General features: G+C 38.5%; 1 long non-coding RNA gene across 1 annotated transcript; it reads right to left on the bottom strand.

The window, feature by feature from the left end:
• Positions 1-10907: 10907 nt before the first annotated feature.
• On the bottom strand, positions 10908-12723 carry LOC139353195 (uncharacterized). Its single transcript, XR_011604358.1, has 2 exons — positions 11684-12723; positions 10908-11615 (listed from the first exon to the last, which is right to left on the bottom strand). It is a non-coding gene; the product is annotated as an uncharacterized lncRNA (long non-coding RNA).
• Positions 12724-13961: the final 1238 nt, after the last annotated feature.

The raw sequence follows: 13961 nt of genomic DNA, 5'->3' as shown, positions 1-13961 counted from the left end.
GAGACAGTTGTGAGCGCTTGTGCAATCCCGGAATTGATGGCTACTTGCAAAGCAATTGGAGCACAACTGCTTCCTTTGGATATAGGCTAAGCGATCTTCTACCGTCATCTGTAGGAAGCGTGGACATATACGCACGGGGTGGTTTTTCTTCGAACACAGATCGCAGCCTTTGGTTATCGGAACTAACCTTGTGTTGAAGGAATTTATTTTTGGAAATTCTGCCTCTCGATTTGTGTCTTTGGACTGGACGTGGTGGAAATTGGAAGATCGGAAGCTACCGACGGCCTCAAGAGTTAGATGGCGCTCCGTCAAATATGCATCAAGCTCAAGCCACGTAGGAATTTCGGCTTTATTTTGGATGGATTGCTCCCATAATGAGAGAGTGAGCTTTGGTAGTTTTGTGGAGCACATATAAACCAGGATAGGGTCCCAATTCTCAATATTAACACCGGAAAATTTTAAGGAAGTTAAGCAACCTTGAAAAGTGCGTTGAAGTTCCTTTAAGGCTGCTCCTGACTCCTGTGCTATGGATTGCACATTGAAAAGTGTTTTCAGGTGACTGTTCACCTGCAATCGCTTATTTTCGAAACGCTCAGTTAGGTTATTCCAGGCTGAGCGAAAGCCATCATTGGTGAGTGGGGATCTCGAAACTATGGAGTGAGCTTCGCCACTTGTTTTTGAGTTTAAATGGAATAATTTTTCAACGGGCGTTAGACTCGGATTGTCTATGTATATTGCCGTGAAAAGGTCCCGGAAAGTCGGCCAGCGAAGATAATCGCCAGAGAAAACCTCTGTGTCGATAGGAGGGAGCCGACAGCCATAAGACGTGGAATTTTGGGACGGAGTTACTGGAGCTTGAGGTATTTGGGAGGAGCCCTTTTGGATTTGTTCCATCAGCTGCGCGGCAAATATTTCGTAAGTGGAGTACGTTTGGTAATACTTGGACTTTAGTATGGATTCTGTGTCTGCGGCGCTCTCGCCTGCAGCTATAATGCAGTCGGAGCATATGTCGTATGCTGCCTTTACCGTTTGCCACAAGGAATTGAGATGATCGCGACGGATTTTATAGGCGGATAACGTTGGTGTAGGAGCACCTGGAGCGTTCACAGTGGCCTCAAAGTGGATCAGACAGTCAGCTGTGGCCATAAATCGGGTTAAAGCGGATTTTACTGATGTTGCCATGACGTTAAATAATTTAGAATTTTAATTCTGATGTAAGGAAACGGATTGGAATCAAATTGGAATTTAGGAACCAATTAAGATTGTAAATATATACGGTCACACTGTCGGATAGGCAATAAATATTTATTATATCGGATGGTCGGACTTATGTAAGGAATTACGGACTTTAATATTGTTTGTTTGAAAGGAACACTTTTTGTGAGCTCTTGACCCACTGTGCACTGGCGATATACGGTATACGTATGTATGTACACTGTACGTATGTATATATGTGGGGTGCGAATAGCAGAATAACGTTGCGGGAATGGGAAAGACTTCGCTTATGTTTGTTTGTCGGTGCGTTTGTTTGTCACCTGCACAACTAAATTGCAAACGATTTGCTGGAGTAAATTTGTGGATATTGTCACTTTGTTTTTAATTTTAGAAATAGTTTAGCCGTATTTGTAGGTCGAGAAAAGTAGTTGGAGTGGACTGTATTAGAAAAAAGTAGTTCGAGTGGACTGTGTTAGAATATTTATGTAAATATACACACGCTGCTGGAACACAGTAAAAAATAAAGGGTGCAAATCTTAATGAAAAATTTTATGACCGGGAATTTTTTACTGCGGCTGAGTTATATTTTACACACGATTGGAATTGAAAATATATTTGACAAATATTTTCGTTGAATAGTAGCACTGAAATATTTACTGGAATTGTTTCAAGTGTGCAACTGTGGGCAAAGGAAACTGGAATATTGTCGGGCACAAGTAACGGAATTGAAATACATATATTAAATGCCGTTGCGTCGGATTAATCTCTTTTGGATTTAGACAATATATCATACAGAAAGTTAGTCGAAAGTTAGTTATAGTAAGCGGAACTTATCTGGAGTGTTTCAAGCCTGCTGGGACAAAATCAAAGGAAACTCCAGGAGAGGAAAGTCCAAAGATTTTGAAATCCGGCTCGAAGGACCAAAATGTTGGGGCGGTGCGGCTTGATCGTTGAAATAATTGAAGCCCCAAGATCGAGTGGTACGCATAAAAATACGCGGGTACTTTTGGGTTTTTTACGCGACGTGCGTAGGTGTTTATTAGTACACTTTGAAACATGAACTGCTTAAGCCTAACTTAACTTAAGCGCTCCAGAGCAGAGCGGAGACTTAGGGGAGAGATGGAGAGGGAGAGCGGACGGCAGTGCGAGCGCGCGAGATATAGAAATCTGGATAAAACTGCCGCTCGACACTGCCTCCTGAAATTAAACGCCCTTTTGGCGTGAACAGTGCACATTGACTTGTATTTTGTAAACAAGAAAAGTGTACTAACCATAATTGACAAGTTCTCGAGATTAACAATCCCAGCAAAGGAAAGCGTAAATATCGTTAAGGCAGTAAAGAGTTTCATGGCTTTATTCGGAGTGCCTAGGAAGATAGTCTGTGATTAAGGAGTGGAATTCACTTCCAACTTGTTCAAGGATTTTTGTAGACAATACGAATTAGAGCTACACACTACATCCTTTCAGCAATCATCAAGCAATTCTACGGTTGAAAGACTGCACTCGACGATTACAGAAATATATAGGCTAATAAATGAGACAAGGAAGAAAAAGAAACTCGAAAGCAGACATGAGGAAGTCCTGGATGAGGCATTTATAACTTATAATAATGCCATTCATTCAGCGACGAAACTAACACCGCAGGAGTTGTTCACGGGGAGAACGCATAACTTCCTGAATAGCGTGTCCTTTAACAACGAACACGAGTACTTACAAAAGATTAATGCGTTTCAAGCCGAGCTTTATCCAAAAATTAAGGAAAGGGTTCAGCAAGAAAAGAACAAAAGAATAGAGGCGGCGAATGTCGACAGACAAAGCCCGGTCACAGTACAACCAGGAGACATAATATTTAGGAAGGAAAACAGGAGGGATAAATTAACTCCTCGTTTTTCGAAACACAAGGTGATGGGAGACAACGGCCTCACACTAAAAAATCAGGAGACTAACAAAACCAAACGAACCATAATTACAGGTGGGCCAGGATCACGGCAGCGGAAAGGAAACTTGAGATCCGACCATTGCTAGGGGAAGAGCCACTAGCACAAATAAATCTAGGCGAAGCAAGGATACTACAAACACATAAAACATTGGTACACGTGGTAAAATTACAGGAATATCAAGAGGCAATAGAACAGTTAGAACGAACACTTACAGAGGTAATTGAAGACTCGGAAACCAGAGACCTTGTTAGGGTTTTGCAAGACAAATTACAGAACAGATTAGAGGCAATATGCCCCAGGAAGAGGAAAGCAAGAGGACTAATCAATGGATTAGGATCTGTCGTTAAATCCATAACAGGAAACTTAGACGCGGAAGACGCAGAGAGGTTAGAAGAGGAGATAAGGAAGATGCAGGAAGAGGAAAGAAGATTGAAGGAGAATTGGAGTTCACAAGAGAGGACAGGAGCTAAATTCATGATAAGGTTTAAGAACTTGACGAAATATATTAACGATGAGCAAAGACGAGTAACGACATTTATTAACAATTACAAAAACGGAATAAGCACAACATTTTTAGATGAAGATAAGAGAATTTATAGGTTAGAACACATCGACAGAATTTCAGTAACAATAGACATGCTCGGATAAAATATAAACGATGTAGCCGAAAGTTTGTTATTGGCAAAAATTGGATTAATTTCAAAATTCATATTCGACAAACAGGAAACAGCTAAATGCGTACAAGTACTAGAAGAACAGGGCATACGCATAATATCGGAAGAGCACATGTACGAATTTTTACAATTCAAAGCGATTATGAATAAGACAGATTTAATATTTGCGATAGAATTACCCATTTTTAAGAAAGGAACGTATTCTTTACAGAGGATTATATCCCTACCTATGAATAAGACAGAATTTGTAATAACGCCAGAATACGTGGTAATGAATATCGAAGAAATGTACTACTACAAAAACAAATGTCAAAAAATTAGAAATTTGTATACATGTAAGAACAACAAAATTGTAAATCAGATAAATGAAAATTGTCTAAAAAACATGATCAGCGGAAAGGAAGCGGACTGCGAAACAAGGGATGCTGGGCTCAGAACCAGGATCTTTGAACCAGAAGAAGGATGTATTGCAATTTTCAATGGAGAAAATGTAAAGCTGCAAACGGACTGCGGAGAAGAGAGAACGGTAAATGGATCGGCATTAATCGCATTTGAGGAATACAGAACCATGGTGAACAACGTCCAGTACGAGGCGGTAGAGAGACTTGGCACAACAACGCTAAAATTGGAGATACCTCAAATCGAAGCCATTAAGAAGAATAGAACAACCCAAGAATTGGGAATACACGAGCTAGAGTTGGAAGATATCGAAACGATGCTACAAATCAACAGAATACAAGCTGGAACAACAATACACACAACAGCGACGTATACAATGCTAACCGTGTTACTGATAGTGGTTTTAGCCGTGGCCGCCTGTTCAATAAGGACGACCACCTTCACACCAGAGGCTCCACCGGTAACCTTCACGCCAACCATTGTTCCACCGGTCACCTTCACACCAACCATCGCTCCACTATGGTCGGTAGTTCAGTCTGAGGGGGGAGGAGTTACCGCATCAGCACATTCCATCGGCGGTCCCCCACCTAAGCCCCTACGTTTGGCAAGCAGCTAGAAACAAACACTTGATTGGCAACAAAGTCGCCAACCAAACAAACACCGCGGCCACTGCTGAGTCCAAGCCACAGATAGGCATCCGGTCCAATTACAGATCCATTCCGCTAGGTCAGCACATTGTACGTAAACAATAAGGTTTGAACGAAGAATTATAAAATAAAGACATTCATGCTGGGTTTATCTTGAAACCAGCAAACACCTAACTTTTAATTTGGTCGGGATCTTTTCGGAGACAATCATCAAAGGAACCTACATATATGCTAACTCGCGCGAATCCCAGGCGAAAAAAGCCCACCTCCCGCCCAACCGACCGAGGGGCGCTGTCGTGTAGCGCACGACACGAAAACGAAAAAAAAGTTAAAAAACGAATAAAAGGAAGGTCAAGAGGTATATTTTAAATTAATTTACAGTGTGTAATAGCGGTGTCAATAGCACTCTATTTTTAAAAGGAATGTTAACATATTTAAACGATATTTCACTTATAGAAAATAATTCCTCCTCACTATTCCCATTAGCATCAGTGAGCAAAATGCCCAAGGATGAACTTTAAATTGGTGAGTCAAAAAAACTGCCCAACAATAAAACAGGCATCACTTCTTCTTTCAAATTTAGATATTTTGAACGGAATATTTTGTTGTACACAACAAATATTGTTAGGCATTTTAGAAGTTAAGATAAAATTATTAAACGTGTATTTGATTATATTTCCAAATCTGTCAGTTTTTTCCCCAGTAAATGTTTCTTCATTATTAATATACACAGACATTTTCTTTTCTACTTGTTCTAAAATCTTATTAGGTTTTTTTACGCAGCGCTTTACTTGCTGCAGAAAATTTTCAAATTTGTAGGCCGTGAACGAGTTAATATGGCCAAGTTGTCGGACGCAATCAGTTAAATGAAGCATATTATGAACATTATATGTTAATGTGTTTTTTGGATATATATTGGTAAAGTTTTGGACGAAGTATCTTATCAATTCGCTGATAGTGTCAATGGTTAAATAATAATTTGAACTAATTAGTGATCTATAAGCACACATTAGAAGCAAGAAGTGATAATAGCAATCATCCGAAACTTTATCTTTTAATACAACCATTCCCAAATATAAAAGAAATTGTCTATGCCTTCCAGCGTGGCAGTTCTTCTAGAGATCTCGGCTTTCTTCCAAATTCTGTGGGCCAATAATCTTTTAAATTTAGAAGGAAATCAGAAATTTTTGTTATATCTCCTTTTTTATTTTGAAATTATTAGTTTTTCTGTCTACAATTAAATTTAAAATTGTTCTTGCGACCCCTAAGTCAATTAAGTGCATTGGGTCCAAAGGAAAGGCATTTATTATATTTATTTTAAGTCTTTCTATTAGGAGAGAATTGTTTTGGTAACAGGGCAAGTGGTGGGACGCAAGAGACCTATTTCGAAATTGCTCGTTTGTAATTGGCGAGCCTGAGTTTTCGCTATAAACAGTTACGTTATTAATACGTTTTCCAACTTGATTGCATTTCATGCAACCACTGAACGAATTTGTCCCTGGGGTCCCACACATAAAAGACCTTGCCGGGGCATCACATATAAAGGCCGTTAATTTTATAGAGATATTTTTGTCGCCAATTTGGAGAGGACTCTCAGACAATTTTACCAGTTCAGATACGAAATCGCTCATATAATCATCTACATTGGCAGGCTTTCGACTGCCAACATAAGAGCCGATCAAAAATACATCACTACTGGGAATATTTGGAAAATGTCCCAAAATTGGCCACAAACTGGTATTGGAACTTTTAAAAAGCGGTAATCGGTCTACATTGACATCTAATATTATTTCAGAATTATCTGGCAATTTGTTTTTAATGAATTCCAAATAATTCCGAATGCCAATGTGAGTGTAGTGACCCGGTCTTACACTGCGGATTACCGCTTTTGGTAAATTTAAATTTAAAAGACCATTAGCCGACAGAGGAACATCTAGATTTCCCGATTCTAAAATATTTAGCAGTGCATCAAGTTGATCCCTAGTAACATTATTGTTATGGTACCAGTCTAATAATTTTAGCCGTAGACTTGGTTTTTCTTCATTTTCTAAAACTGCATTGTTTAATTCTGTATTGTTATTAAGGGAATAACTTGATGCACTGTAATTCAAATCGGTAACAATTTCAGAGGGGTATACATTGTCAGGATCATTTTCTATATTGACAGGTAGAGCTAAAGCGGCCGATCGCAGAAGCTCTTCCTTTTGTTTTTTCACCAAATGGTGTAAATTGCTTCTTGACATTCCCCTCATCTTTTATTCGTTTCTTGAGTTTTTATAAATTTAATTTTTTTAACGGATATTTTATTTGTTATTAAAAAAATTTAATTAATTGTTTTACTATAAAATTTAATTCAAATAATTTAATAAGAAACCTAGTAAAGAAGTAAATTATTTAGAATTTAAATTCGTTTAATTTTCTGTAAATAAAAAGAAAAATGCAAAACATTCTTAGACTTCCCTAATAGAAGAAAGGAAAGAAAAATAGGAAAAACAAGGTAGAACGCTATAGTCGAGTACCTCGACTATCAGATACCCGTTACTCAGCTAAAGGGACCAAAGGAAAATGGAGATATGCAAGCAGCTAAGCGAGATCTAAATGCGCCACCTACCGGCGGAAGACAGATTTAAGCGTTATGGGCGTTAGAGTGGGCGTGGCATATTTGCGTAACAAACTTGCGCTGCGTAAGAAGCTCAGGAATCTGTACGCCAAATCTCAATAGCCCAGCTCTCATAGTTTCCGAGATCTCAGCGTTCATACGGACAGACAGACAGACGGACATGGCTAGATCGACTCGGCTAGTGATCCTGATCAAGAATATATATACTTTGTGGGGTCGGAACCGCTTCCGACATACTTTCCGACGAATTTAGTATACCCTTTTACTCTACGAGTAACGGGTATAAATATTAGGAAGAACTGAATCATTTACCTAATGCTCGCAACGCAAAACTTTCCATCTGGATGATCTTTATGGTGATTTGTATTCGCACGACATAATTTCACCGGCTCAGTAACAAGGTGACGTTTTCCATCGCTCGTTCGAGAATCTCGTGGTATGAGACGTAAATAAGTAGCACTGCGCGATAAAAGATAGCCCATTATGATCATCTCGTCCTGAAGCTGAGTCAAAGTTTTAATCGAACGATTAATGCAATGTCCAAATAGTCTTTAGCAACTCATGTTAGTCCTCTTCCAAACGTGGACGTCCTATTTTCTCTCGCACCTAAAGTATTTAATGAAAATAATTGTAATTTTCAGTAGAATGTTCATAACTTGCACATTTTCTTCATTTTATTATTATTTCTTTTTAATTAATTTTTATCCGACGTTGAATAATTAAGAGAAATCAATTAATAATTATTTATCATGTCAAATCTTATTTATCTTTACTATATTTAAATTATTTTAGTTTATATATAATATTAATCGAAAATCATCAACAAAAATCAAAGATACCTTCAATTGTTGAGATAAAGTTGGATTATTTGCAATCAATTTTTTAATTGTCGTCTTTTTTTTAAGTCTATATTTTTTTTCGTGTTTTGCATTTTTCTTTTTTCTCGACAGAAGTTTTTTCGATGTTCTTAATTTGAGAACTGGAAGGTGGAGAACTGGAAAGCGGGTCACGAGAGCTAGAAGTAAATAAAAAAAAGTTTTTTGATACTTTAACCTTGCATAAGAAACTTACCTTGATGAAGAAATTGAAAAATCCAGTTTTTTTCAGTGTAGATTTAATTTGAAAATTTTCTATTAATTTTCTAATCTCAGCATGAAATTCACTATCACTTTTACTGAATTTTGATTTAGCTTCTTTCCACAACACATTGCTTTCTTTTTGGCATAAAGTAGCACTTTTAAATGGATGATTGCTTTTATAAGCTAAATATAATTGATGATATAAATCACCATTTTTGGAAGACATTTTTTCATCGACACGGGTTTGTTATGATTCTACACGTGTGGACCTGCCGGCCGGCCGTAGTATTTATTTATTCGGAATTCAGTCGATAAATATAGAACGAATTTGATAAATATATCGAATGATCTGCGCAGCGCTGTATAATATACAGTGGCGCGAAATTTAAAAGTGGAATAAATAACATAAAGGTTAAAATTAAATTTTTACTATGTCCACGTGGACATTTACCTCGACCCCCCTCCCCTCCTCGTGGAAAATCGTGGACTTTTGACGACCCCCCCTCCCCCCAAAACTGTCCACGTGGTTTATGGACGGCCCCAAACTATAAGAGCTAGGCTATTGAGATTTGGCGTGCAGATTAGTGAGCTTGTTACGCAGCGAAAGTTTGTTTCAGCAATGTGCCACGCCCACTCTAACGCCCACAAACCTCCCAAAACTGTGGCTCCTACAGTTTTGATGCTAGAATAAAAATTTTAACTGAAATGTATTGTTCTCATCAAAACCTATCGATTGGCTCACTTTAACGCCCACAAACCGCCTAAGCCTATGACGCTCACAATTTTCATGCTAGATCTCGTCAATACCTATCGATTGATCCAAAAAAAAAATTGCCACGCCCACTCTAACGCCCATAACGCTTAAATCTGCCTACCGCCGGTAGGTGACGCGTTTTAATCTCGCTTTGCTGCTTGAATATCTCCATTTCCCTTCGGTCCCTTTAGCTAAGTAACGGGTATCTGATAGTCGGGGTACTCGACTATAGCGTTCTTCCTTGTTTTATGTTGTTTTCTTGAAGGCTGAACCTTAACGGAGAATATGCGCCATTGATCACGACAATCCGTGGTAAATAGATTTTGTACAGATTTTTAAACGTATATACCCAAGTTCAGTATTCGGGAGCAGCGGCCGTTAGACACTATTTTAAATTTTCATTGTGGTGCAAGTTGTTATGCATAACGTCAATTTCCTTGCTTTTTCCTTACTTTTTCCTTGCTAAAAATATATGAAAAAATATATGATAGCAAGGAGTCTGACGTTATGCATAACAACTTGCACCAAATTCTTACGTTCCCCAACACTGAAAACTTAAAATGGTGTCTAACGGCCGCTGCTCCCGAATACTGAACTTGGGTATATACGTTTAAAAATCTGTACAGCGTTTTTCATTTTTTATAACTTTTTCAACTTTGACATAAGTGTACCTTCTAAACTCATGAGTGGAACTCAATGATGTGTATAAGAAAGGGCTATTACCGAATTCGATTTATCAGAACTCAAGTTAGAAAATAAAATAGTGCGAAAAAAGTTTTTTACACTAAAAAAAAATTGGTACCATAGAAACAATTTTGGGTGCCCTTTTCTTAATCAGGGAGATGTACCTTACCGGAAAACAAAGGTATCCTTGAAGGCGTATTTCATCGATTTTTTTTTGTAAACTGTTGTAATTGGCAATGTTATTCTTCGGCCCTGATTTTGAAATGGGAGTCACCGATGCGAACTTCTGAAGGTAGGCCGGAATCCCATCGAAGTCCGGAGTGTAAGAATCATCAACGTGTTCCACAGCCCTATGAATGTTCTCTTCTAGCACGATTAAACTACCTAAATTCAATAGAGGAGTAATCGCATTTATGGTTTGAGAATCATTCCAGGCTGCTGTTGGCTCAGAATTAGCTTTAAAATAAGAGGCAAAGAGATTTGCATTTTCTGTATTTGAATTGGAAGATTGATTCCCTAGGAACATAGCAGATGGGACTGAAGAAGCGTTCTTCTTCGAATTGATGAATCGCCAAAAAGAGTTGGGATAGTAGTCCCTTCTTAACACTCGCTATATACTGATTGTAAAGAAAGTTATTTAGAAATTCAAATTCTCGTTTGTGCTGCAAGTGTCTATTCCAATCACCAGGATCCTGTGTAACTAAAAACCTTTTATAGAATTTATTTCGAAGATTTTTAAGATTTTTCAAACCTTTCGTATACCATGGCAACTTAAAGGATTGTGGACCCTTTCTCGAGCATTGATCTTAATGATGTTTAAAATAACAACTAAAGAAGTGTCATAACACGACTCCAAACTGACATGACTCCCAGTTATCTCATTTCTGATGGCACAAAGGCGCAAAACTGTAAATGTTTATACATAGTAGCAATGGTCTACAATGGATGTCACAATTGCTTATAGGTGAATTACATTGGACTAAAGAAAATCAGCGCTAACGAATACTAAGTCAAAAATTTTATGTTAGTTATTAACTATATTATTGACTTGTAGCCCATGAAAATATCATCGATGAAAAGTATCTCGTGTGGTTGATGTATGTTGCTTGGCAGTGAAGAGTGATGCTCCGGATCCTGAGACCAAAAGAGGGATGATATATTAAAGTCTCCAATCACACAGATATGATGATGGTCCTGCAGATTATTGTAGAAGTCGGTAATGTTTTCCAGATGATCCTTGTAAAGTTTATATGAACCATTCCGTGGTATGTATGACACCACAATTTCCAGCGTTGCGGATTCTCCAATAATCGACACCGCAACTTGATCAAGAAGGGTGTCTTCAATGAGAAGTCCAATTGACAAGCAGCGCAAACTGCAGCGAACAGCAACAATTACACCACCCCCTCTAGGACGGCTACCTCTGTCTTTGCGGAACACATGGTACAAATTGGAGTCGGAGAATTCCTTTGAGTAAAAGTTTATGTTGAGCCAAGTTTCAACTAAAACTATAACATCAAACTTGCATTGGGATGTGGCAAGGTATACTTGCTCCGCCTTTGTTCGCATTCCGGAGATGTTTTGAAAATTGTTAAGGTACCAACTGTTGGCGAAATAAATAAATAAATAAATAAAAAAAAAAAAATAAATTTTTAGTGGGGCCGTACTCACAATAGCACGATCAACAATCTCCGGATTCGCATTTTGGGCATCATAGTCCAATGCCCTAGGAAGTATTTGTTCTTGCTTTCCCAATATTGTAGGCCCGCAGATCGCCAGCTGCCGTTGTTGTTGGTTCAATTGTGCTAAGCGCACAACTCCGACGAGCGCGCTTAGAGCGGGAATCTTGATGAAGTATGATGAGAGCGGCTCTCCAAAGAGCGTTTGACGATCGTCGTGCGAAAGAGACAACGACAACTCAAGCTGATGCTGTTGTTGCTTTGATTGTGATGCATGCACATCCCCAAAGAGCGCACTTAGAGGGAGAAGCGTGATGGAATATGATGAGAGCGCCAAATCGATCAGCGTTTGAAGAATGTCGCGCAAAACAGACAACGACAACTCCAGCTGACGTTGTTGTTGTTTGACGGTGATGTGCGCACAACTCCGAAGAGCGCGCTTAGAGCGGGAATCTTGATGAAATATGATGAGAGCAGCTCTCTAGAGAGCTGATGCCGTTGTTGCTTTGATTGTGATGAGTGCACATCTCCGAAGAGCGCGCTTAGAGCGGGAATCTTAATGGAATCTGGTGACAACGCCTCTCCAGTGAGCGTTTGAAGAACGTTAGACAGAACAAAAAAGGAAAAATCCAGCTGATGATGTTTTTGATTTGGGAGTGACTTAAGAGTGCACTGGGAGCGGCGCATGAGTGAGTAATGGTAGCAGCTAACCTTATCGAAACCAGCGGACATTGACATTGCGAATAAGTAGCATGAAGATGAGGAAGAGGATCATAAAAATTTGCCGTAGTTCCCATCAACAATCGGCCTATCCGTGTGGATGAATCGACTGACCTTGATTGGGTTGGGCCAGAACGCATCACTAAACACAGTCTGAAAGTGCTGCTCAGGTATTTTCTTATATTGTTGAACGTTGATGCACTAAGAGCAGTACAAACAAGTGGCCCAAACGACACCAAGCACGTGCTTGTTACGCGCGGGCCCATTTTTATTTTGGGCAAATAAAAAAAAAGTTCGCGAGGAAGGTACATAGAACAGATAAAGACAGGACAAAACATAGATCAACAAGATTAAAGCAAATGAGCTAAGATTTTAGTTTTTAGTACAGGGATAGAAGTTGAGGAACAAATTAAATGGTATAGGTTGTTATAATTATTAGAAAGAACGCGAAAGGGCTCATGCTGACTAAAATTAGATGAACATCGTGGCAAGTTGATAGGATGGTAGTTTCGCATTAGTCTAACAGGAACATTGCAACTTATGCGGCTTACCAAATCTACAGAATCAATATCGCCTCTGATAAGATTATTCATAAAAATAGTACCAAGCATAATTCTACGGCTTACTAGAGTAGGCAAATTAATTAATAGCAATCTACTCGAGTAAGAAGGCAACCTGACGTTTTGATCCCAGTTCAAACCACGTAAGGCAAAAAGAAGAAATTGTTTTGTACGGACTCTATACGGTCAATGTGCACTTGATACTGAGGACTCCAAACGGAAGAACAGTATTCTAAATTAGGTCGGACAAGTGAGGTAAATAATAATTTGGTAGTGTATGGATCATCAAATTCTTTAGACCAACGTTTTATAAACCCAAGAACACTCATAGCTTTATTAACAGTAGAGGTTATGTGGGAGTCAAATTTAAGTTTAGCATCTAGGAGAACACCTAAATCGTTTACTGAGTATATTCGGTCCAAGGACATGTTCTGAAGAGAGTAACTCATGAACGTTGGCGTACCCCTATAAAAAGTCATAGCGTTGCATTTAAGATAGTTTAAGTTCAAAAGGTTGTACTGACACCATTCCTGGAATCTATTTATGTCTGACTGCAAGCAGAAACCAGATTCAATATTATTATATGAAAAAGAAAGCTTAACATCATCAGCATACATTAGTACACGAGAGTGATTTACGATAGAAGGAAGATCATTTATAAACAGAGTAAACAGCAAAGGGCCTAAATGACTGCCCTGATGCACTCCAGATGTCACGTTGATCATCTTGGAAACAGCGTTTTTGAATAAAACCCTCTGAGATCTACCATTCAAATAACTTGAAATCCAAGTTAACAGATTATTCAGAAACCCAAGCTGATCTAATTTGAATAAAAGAAGAGAGTGGTTAACAGAGTCAAAGGCTTTACTAAAATCTGTATATATAGCGTCTGTCTGCAATTTTTAAAACAGATAAAACAGTTTTTATTGCAGATAAATGTTGCTCATAAATTGTTAAGTCGGATCCAGGTGGAATATAAGAACAAGTTAC

The sequence above is a fragment of the Drosophila suzukii genome, chromosome 3, assembly GCF_043229965.1.
Source record: "Drosophila suzukii chromosome 3, CBGP_Dsuzu_IsoJpt1.0, whole genome shotgun sequence".
NCBI lineage: Eukaryota > Metazoa > Arthropoda > Insecta > Diptera > Drosophilidae > Drosophila > Drosophila suzukii.
The sequence above is the reverse complement of the archived record's forward strand: the minus strand, read 5'-3'. Positions and strand labels throughout refer to the sequence as shown.